General features: G+C 45.8%; 1 protein-coding gene across 4 annotated transcripts in view; it reads left to right on the top strand.

The window, feature by feature from the left end:
- Zhx3 (zinc fingers and homeoboxes 3) overlaps positions 1-8,654 on the top strand; it is a 122,332-nt gene that overhangs the window by 8,269 nt on the left and 105,409 nt on the right. Inside the window, exon 2 of one of the 4 annotated variants that reach the window (XM_029471365.1) lies at positions 5,507-5,591. The gene's annotated coding sequence lies outside the window, so the exon portion shown is untranslated. Of the gene's footprint in view, positions 1-5,506; positions 5,592-6,989; positions 7,214-7,413; positions 7,618-8,654 lie in introns of those variants that run through there. The other 3 variants (XM_021157000.2, XM_029471379.1, XM_029471370.1) reach the window with 3 other exon arrangements.

Below are 8,654 nucleotides of genomic sequence, written 5' to 3'. Positions count from 1 at the left end.
ATAGAGAAATCTTTCAGGCACCTGGTGGGGCTACTAACATGTTTAGCCCCTCTGTAATGCATGAGTCAGTTTTTAGCCGGACAGTGGTGGCTCACGCCCTTGATCCCAGCACTTAGGAGGCAAAGGCAGGTGGATCTCTGAGTTTGAGGCCAGCCTGATCTACAGAACACGTTTCAGGACAGCCAGGGACACACAGAAAAATCCTGTCTAGCAAAAAAAAAAAAAAAAAAAAAAAAAAAAAAAAAAACCATAAACAAACAAACAAGCAAAAGGAGTCAGGGTTTGGTAAAAAAAAAAAAAAGCACAGGGCTTGTAGTGTAGCTGTTGCACTTCTGAGGTGATTTCTGAGAACGTTTACTCAGATCTATAAAGAGAAAGGATGGAGATTATTATAGCATTGTTGATAGTGGAGGATTTGGAGCAAAAGGGGCCCTGGGGATTGAGTGAGCAAAATACTGTAGATGTGTGTTATTGCCTTCATGTCAGCTTGCTACAGCTTCGAGTCTCCTAGGAAGAGAATCCCGAGCAGTGATTGTCTACGTTGGGTTGTCCTTCTGGGCATATCTATGGGAATTGCCTTAATTGATATGGAAAGACCCAAACTTCTATGGGTACCACCATTCCCTAGGTAGAGGGTCCTGAACTGTGTCAGACTGGGGAAATCTAGCTAAGCAAAGCAAGCAAATGAGCATGAATGCATTGATTTATGTTTACTTCTGACTATGTGATATGGCTAGCTGCCTTGACTTCCCCCACAATGATGGGCTGTAACCTGAAATTATAAGTGGGGAAAAAACAACCCTCCTTTTCCCCAGGTTGCTTTTTGTCAGGGTATTTTATCATACCAACAGAAATGAAACCAGAACACATTCCTTGAAATTCTGCATGTTAGTAAAACAACCCAAAACTAAAAATCTCAAAGAGTAGCTGTTCCTAAAACAGCGTGGATGGAGCTTACAGAGTTAAAGTGGGGAAAAGAGAAAAAGAGATTTTAAAATAATATACCTGTTTCATTAAGGCATAATTAATGTACAGTAAACCACACATATTTAAACTGTCCCATTTGGTTTTTAACATACATCTGCAAGGCCATGATTAAGATAATGATTGTATCCATCATGCCTCAAAATAGGATATAGATATATAATCAAATTTTAAAAAGTTAAATAGTATATTTAGACATGTAGTATATGTACTACAATTCCATTAATCCCATTATTGTAAGAATAAATAATGTTTGGACATTCTGAAAAAATCAAATATTGTGGTGATCTGAGTAAGAATGGCTCCCCTAGACTCATGTATGAATGCTTAGTCACCAGGGGATTTGAAAGGATTAGAAGGATCAGGATGTGTAACCTTGTTGGAGGAAGTGTGTCACTGGGGATGGGCTTTAAGGTTTCAAAAGAACCATGAGATCCAGGTTCTCTCTCTCTCTCTGCCTATAGATAAGAATATAAAGTTCTCAGCTTCATAGCCAGGCCTGCCTGCATGTCACCATGCTCTCTGCCATGATAATAATGTACTAAGCCTCTGAAGTTGCAAGCAAGCTCTCAGTTAAATGTTTTCCTTTGTAAGAGTTGCCTTGGTCATGGTGTCTCTTCACAGCAATAGAACAGTGACTAAGACAACTCTTCCAAAACTTCATGGCCCCATTTCATCCCCAGTTATAGCTGCGAACACACATTGCCAATGTATATTGTTCCACGGAATTTCTGTGTGTCTGTTGTCTTGTACAGTGATCTTCAGGCCATGGTTAAGTTTGTAGAAAAGGGTTCATTATGGCTCCCCAGCTTTGACTTTATTAACATCACAAATGCCATTATGATGGACTCTACAGAAAGGGGCTTGATTCTCCCGTTCTCTGCTTTACAATGGAGAGCTGTGCCAAAAGCTTCCTTTTTGTTCACTCACCTCGAGGACTAATTTCTCTCTTCATCTCTAAGTAGATGCTCCAGTAGAGCTGGATAGCCATCCATTTTGCACCACAGGACTGTAGTCCTAAGCAGTAGAGAGTTAGAGGGGCAAAGGCTTGGTTGGTTGTGTCGGACTGTGAGTTTAACGAAATTTTCACAGGGTAAGTCTGCTGTGTCTCGCTTGCTTGGCTCAGCAATCTCTGTGAGAGTTGTGTGTGTGTGCCTGTGAGTGTGAACGTGTACATTCACAGGCACATGCATATGGCGGTCAGAGGTCAAGCTTGGGTGTTGTTTCTTAGGAGGTGTTCATAATGTTTCTTAAAACAGCCTCTCTATGATCACAGTCAGCTATTGGATGGAACACAGGGCCCCCAATGGAGGAGCTAGAGAAAGTACCCAAGGAACTGATGGGGGTCTGCAACCCTATAGGAGGAACAACAATATGAACTAACCAGTACCCCCCGGAGCTCATGTCTCTAGCTGCATATACAGCAGGAGATGGCCTAGCTGGCCATCATTGGGAAGAGAGGCCCCTTGGTCTTGCAAACTTTATATGCCCCAGTACAGGGGAACGCCAGGGCCAAGAAGTGGGAGTGGGTGAGTAGGGAAGCAGGGCCTGGGGGTGGGTATAGGGAACTTTTGGGATAGCATTTTAAATTTTAAATAAAGAAAATATCTTTTAAAAAATGTAATTCAAAATGTTTAAAGNCATTGGGAAGAGAGGCCCCTTGGTCTTGCAAACTTTATATGCCCCAGTACAGGGGAACGCCAGGGCCAAGAAGTGGGAGTGGGTGGGTAGGGGAGTGGCGGCAGGAGGGTCTGGGGGACTTTGGGGATAGCATTGGAAATGTAAATGAAGAAAATACCTAATTAAAAAAAGGAAAAAACAAAACAAAACAAACAAACAAACAAACACGGCTCACTAGAGTGCCTAGCTAGTGAGCCCTAGAGATCTTTGGGTCTCTGCCTCTCCACTGGTGGGATTACAAGTGCAAGCCACCATGCCTGGCTTGTGGCTTCTGAGGACTGAATTAAAGACCTATACTTGTACAGCAAGCACCTTCGATACCGTCTCCCTGGTCTCTCTTTATGAGATTCTCCCATGTGATTTTTCTGTAGTTATTTCGTGGCCAAGTTCTTTCTGAACAGCAAAGCTCAGTTTTAGTTCTGTGCCTTGTGGCCCACAGCAAAGTCACGGAATACTTTCCACAGCCTGCTCACGGTCTCATCCCATCTGGGTTATTTTTAGAACTTGCAAAATATTCTTGAGTCTATCAGACAGTTTGGGACCATCTCTGTACGTATGGCGCAGGCCCGATCATTAAGAATTGTAGAGAAAGATGCCTACCTTGGGATTCTACTCTCAGAGAGTCTAGATTCTCCAGCTCTTAATTTAAAAAAATTACTTTTTTAAATCTTTGTGTATGATTGTTTGCCTGTGTGTATGTATGTGTACCATGGGTGTGGAGTGTCCTTGGGATTCGGAAGAGTGCGGGATGCCCTAGAACTAGTGTGTTACAGGTGGTTGTGAGCTGTCGTGTTGGGGGCTGAGAATTGAAGGCAGGTTCTCTGGAAGAGCAACCAATGCTCTTAACCATTGAGCCCTCTCTCCAACCCTTATTTTTATTTTTAATTATGTGTTCGTGACTGTGAATGGGTTTGTTCACACGGGTGTAGTTCCCAAATAGGTCAGAAGAGGGTGCCAGATCTCCTGAAGCTGGAATTACAGGTAGTTGTGATCTACGTGACATGGGTGCTGGAAACTGAACGTGAGTCCTTTGCAAGAGTGGTACTAGCTCCTAACTGCTGAGCCAACTCTTCAGACCTTTACTCTAATTCATACGTAATATATATATTACAAGCTAGGATCCATATCTGAGAGAGATTGTGAGGCCTTTTCTTTCTGAATTTGTGTCACCTTGCTTAAATATACTTTCCAGTCACCCGTTTCCCTGAAAGTTTCATATTTTCATTATGCAGAGTAAAATTCCATTATGTGTATTACAACATTATGCACTCCCCAGTTGATGAGCATCTAAGTTAGTGAGCTCCCTTTCCTGGCTAGGGTAAAGAGTAAAGCAATGATCATGTATATGCAAGCATCTTTAGGGTCCTTTGGGTATATGTGCCCCAAATCCACTTTTTTTTTTCAAGCACACCGGGGGTTTTTAAGTATGTCTGGGGGATCCAAACTTCTATTCTCAAGAGGTTTACTGTCCAAGCCATCTTCCTAGGACATTTCATTTTAAAAGAAACTTTAAATTTTATTTATTTATTTATTTATTTATTTATTTATTTACAGGGCCAGAGAGCTATCAGGAGTCAGTTTTTTTTTTTCTACCATGTGGGTCCTGGGGATGAGACTCAGATTTTCAGGCTTGACAGCAAGTGCCTAACCTGCCGAGTCCTCTCATGGGTCCTTTTTCTGTTGAAGGAAAATAATTTGCCTCTGATTAAATATCATCAACAACTTCCCCTCCTCCTTGAGATCCCTCCCGACACTGGGTGTGTGCTGGTTGCTGCCTCTGCCTAGAGTCACTTCCAGTCATCTCCCCAGGCTCAGCTTCCAGCTTCCAGTGTCATTGGGAACTCTTCCCCCACTCACCTTCATTGTTTCTTTGGCCCTTTGGATGTTTGTTCTCCCCACTGGTACTGGAGATGGAACTCCAGGGCTTGACTATGCCAGGGAAAGCACTGTATGCCCCCAGTAGCAAGTCTCTCTCCTGTCTTTAATTTTTATCTTGAGATCAGGTCTTGCTAAAGTTGCCAAGGCTGGCTCAAACTTGTGGTCCTTCTGCCTTAGCCTCCTGAGTATCTGGGATTACATGTAAGCACCAGCTTACTTGCTCCATACTGGTAATTATACCCTCTGTGCTATGTATACCAAAGCAGTTGGCATTTGCATATTCTCCTCCAGAACTGCAGCGTGACATGTCTGTCTCTTCTGAAATATGGAGCTCTTTGGCATCTGGGAGACTGTCTTGCTTACGTCTGCATCTCTCAGAGTGCCTAGGTGAGAAGAGGTACTTGGAAAATTGGTTGAATAAATAAAAATAAATTGGAGTACAACATATCTTATATACTCATTCATTCAAGAAATATTGAGTGTTTGAACATGTCTGCCCATGTTCCAGATGTTGAAAATAAGCAAAACAAACATTCCTGCCCTGAGGGACATGAAAGACAGGAGAGGTTATACGGGCCAGGCAGAGAGGCAAAGCACAGAAAAGGGAGATGGCATGGTGAGGGTGGGACTTGATATCCATGAAAGGAAATACCTTTTGAATAGAAATGTGAAGTGAGACACATCTTCCCGATGCTCAGGAGAACATATCCTAAGTGCAAGAGTCATTCATGTTCCAGGGGCAGGAAGGAGGCTGGTGTGGCTGGCTGAGGCAAGAGGAAGAAGGAAATGTGCTTAGTTAGAAAAAAGGTGCAGATGTGATCTAGGGGTCCCTGGAATAAAGGCTGTTTTTTGTTTGTTTGTTTTGTTTTGTTTTTAATAATGTGCCCAAGATAGAAACCATTAGGTTTTTTAAAAAAATGATTTAATTCTAATCGTTTTCCCTTCCTTCCTCTCCTCCCCCCAGCCCCCAGGAACATTATTTTGGCTTAGGCTTTAACAAGATCCCAGTGACTGCTGTGTTGACTACAGGCTGGAATGAAGGAGAGCAGGTAGGGAAGATGCTATTGCAGTATTCCCAGCATGCAGATGTCTAAAGGTGGGGCTGGCAGGCTGACTAATGGATTAAGATGGCTATGATTGAAAGAGAGGAGTGAAGGGTGGCTGAGACCTTTGGCCTGATCATTAAAAAAGAAAACAAAACAAAACAACAAAACTGGGCTTGACATGAACTGTATGTAATGAGGAAGACTGAGTAATAACCATATGCAGTGTGTTAGGGTACAAGTTCTAGTGTTTGATGCTGGACATGTTAAGTTTGACACATTGCTCACACATGCTCACTCATACATTTACTAACTATGATAAATTCAGCTTTTTTGTTTTGTTCTTTGAGACAGGTTCTTACTATGTAGTCCAGACTGGTTTGGAACTTGCTTTGTAGCCTAGGCTGATCCCAAACTTGCAATCCTCCTGCTTCAGCCTCTTTCAGTGAGATTATAGGTGTAGACCATGTTATACACAGCAATAAAGTCAGCCTCATTTACTAAACACCAAGATAACGTGCAAGAAGCTTTATATAGACTGCCATTTAATCTTCTCACTCATTCTATATAATCCTAGTATTTTGTTGCCTTTTGTGGATGAGCGATTGTGGCCAGTTGATATTCGATATAGGCTAATTTGGGATTGGGACCCGCTCAGTCTTCAGAGCTCTATTTGCCAATTTGGATCCGAAGCAGTGAGGGGCCACTTTGTAAACATATTTTCCACAGATTTAGGTTCTGTTGTGAAAAGATGCCTGGAACAGGAACCAAGATTTTAATCCCAGGCCAACAGCAGCTGTGAAAATGTACATGAAGGAAGCAGGTGTTTGAAAGCGCCACTCTCCTAAGACAGTGTTAAAGAATCAGAGATCATGCCTTCGTTTCGGCCGCTATTTCTCTGAGTAAACAAGATACTAGAACCTGCCGTGAACCCTTAGTGGCGTTAAAAAAAAAAAAAAAAAAAAAAAAAAAAAAAAAAAAAAAAAAACCCAACTCCCAAATGTGGCTAATTTGGAAACACTGCACTGGCGAGAGAGGGCGCACGGGTCTGGGACCCTTGCCCAGACTACATCCTTTTGAAAGTTTAACCTCGTGTGGCCTTCCTTAGGTGGCCCTCAAGAAAGACCAGGATACGGAGCACAAAGGCCGGGAACCGCTTAGGGCCTCAGCATCCGCTCGGTTGTCCGCCTCCCCCGCCCCCGGTGGCCCCCAACACAGAGAACGCTGGCCCGCAGCCGAGCGGCGCATGCGCTCTGGGTAAGGTCCGCTCCCCGCGACGTCAAGGGGCTTGCGCCGGTCCCTAAAGCCCCGCCTCCTAGCGCCTGAGGCGACCCGGGCGGGGGGTGGGGGGGGGTCGAGCCACGCCCCCAGCCGAGTCGAGGAGGGCCGACCGGAGCCGAACGCCTCCGAGTGCCACCGAGCTCGGCCGAGCGGCCGGGAGTCAGTTGGTGCCGCTCGTCTTCGCCCCAGAAGCAGCCCGTGGCTCTGGCGTCGCCACCACCGCCGCCGCCGCCGCCTCCGCCGCCTCCGCGGGGCCTGTGCCGGTCGGCCACCCACCAAGGAGGGAGGGAGGCCCGCGGCGTGGGGAGAGCAGCCGGGGCCACGGGTGCCGCCACCGCCGCCTCCAGGTGAGCGCCCGCCGAGGCCCAACGTCCCCAGAGCTGTCAGTCCCGGGCGTCTGTGTGTCTCCCCGCCTGTCAGCCCCTGTGTGTCTGCGAGCGCCTTCCCGCCAGGCCCGGCTCCCGCCCGGCCCTGTCAGCCGCCAGCACCCCCGCTCCGAGCGGCCCCGCCCCTTCCCCCCGATGTCCCGCCTTCCCCATCTGTCAGCGCCGCGCTCGCTCGCCGTGGGCTCCACGCCCGGGAGTCCAGGGTCTGGGTGGTCGCGCCGGACAGAGTTGCAGAAGGAGCCGAAGCGGGCCGGAGGTGGGGGGCCTGGCCGTGAGTGCGTGTGTCCGCATCCCGCGGGCGGCTGGCGAGCGGCTGGCACCGGTGCGTCTGGTGAAATGAGCGTCGGGACTCGAACCACTCCAGGGTACAGTGGAATCCTTGCCCACGCGGAAACACCCGGGTTCTGGGATATCCAGATGGGCGTGTGAGCAGAGTTTGGACCTGGGAAGCCTCTCTAGTTTGGGGTTTTCATTCAGAGAAACCTGTTGGAAGTGATTGAGGAGTGGGTGGGGTGTGGGGGCTTAGGGTGCAAAGTATCTGAGAGCTCGAGGCGTTCTGAGTTGTGTGGCTTGCATTTGTGAACAGTGATTGCCAGGGTAGTGTGCCCTGTGAGAAACTGTTATGTGACGCGGGTGGGGGTGGGGTTAGAGAAGCAAAGGCATGCTCTTTTCTGCCTTTCTGGATGTCATGCCAACACATATATTTATCTAGATAGCCTAAAATGTTTATTCATGAGGCATCCACACATTTTAAAATTAAATTTAAAATTAAAATTTTCATATAAATATATATATATATATATATACATACATACACACACACACATGGTCTCGTATGTTGCTATCTTGATTTATTTTTTTGTTTGTGGTAACGTAGCATCGCAATATTTCAAAACTAACAGAAATGTGTTCTAAAATAATTGGTAGCTTGCCGGATAATTCTCAACTGAGGAGAAAAGATCCAAAAGCACACTTCATTAGCTGGAACAACTGATTCGGGCTTAATTTGCTTCTAAGAGACATACAGTGGAAAAATCCAGAAACAGCAAAGAATGTATCAAAGAGACTTAGGAAATGAGCAAAAGGGCCTTTGTATGTGTGCGCCTTGGAGAGATGGTATCAAAGCAGCTTTAAGGGACAGGGCTGCTGTGTAATGATAAACATATTAACCAAGTTGGTTTTGTGACCTTGATACATTGGGCCATGCTTGATTTGTGCAGTGGTTCATGACAGGCAAACATTGCATGGGAAGTGTGGTAATATTTTTGGAAAAGAAAAAGTTCCCTATGATGTTTTTTTCCCTCAGTTGAAGTGAGATTTCAGACTAGTTGTGTCCAAAATTGGGATGTACAGGGTGTGGTGTGGTGTGTGTGTGTGTGTGTGTGTGTGTGTGTGTGTGTGT

This window comes from Mus caroli, chromosome 2 (assembly GCF_900094665.2).
Source record: "Mus caroli chromosome 2, CAROLI_EIJ_v1.1, whole genome shotgun sequence".
In the NCBI taxonomy this organism is placed as follows: Eukaryota; Metazoa; Chordata; class Mammalia; order Rodentia; family Muridae; genus Mus; species Mus caroli.
Note: the sequence above shows the minus strand (reverse complement) of the source record. Positions and strands in the feature narration are given on the sequence as shown.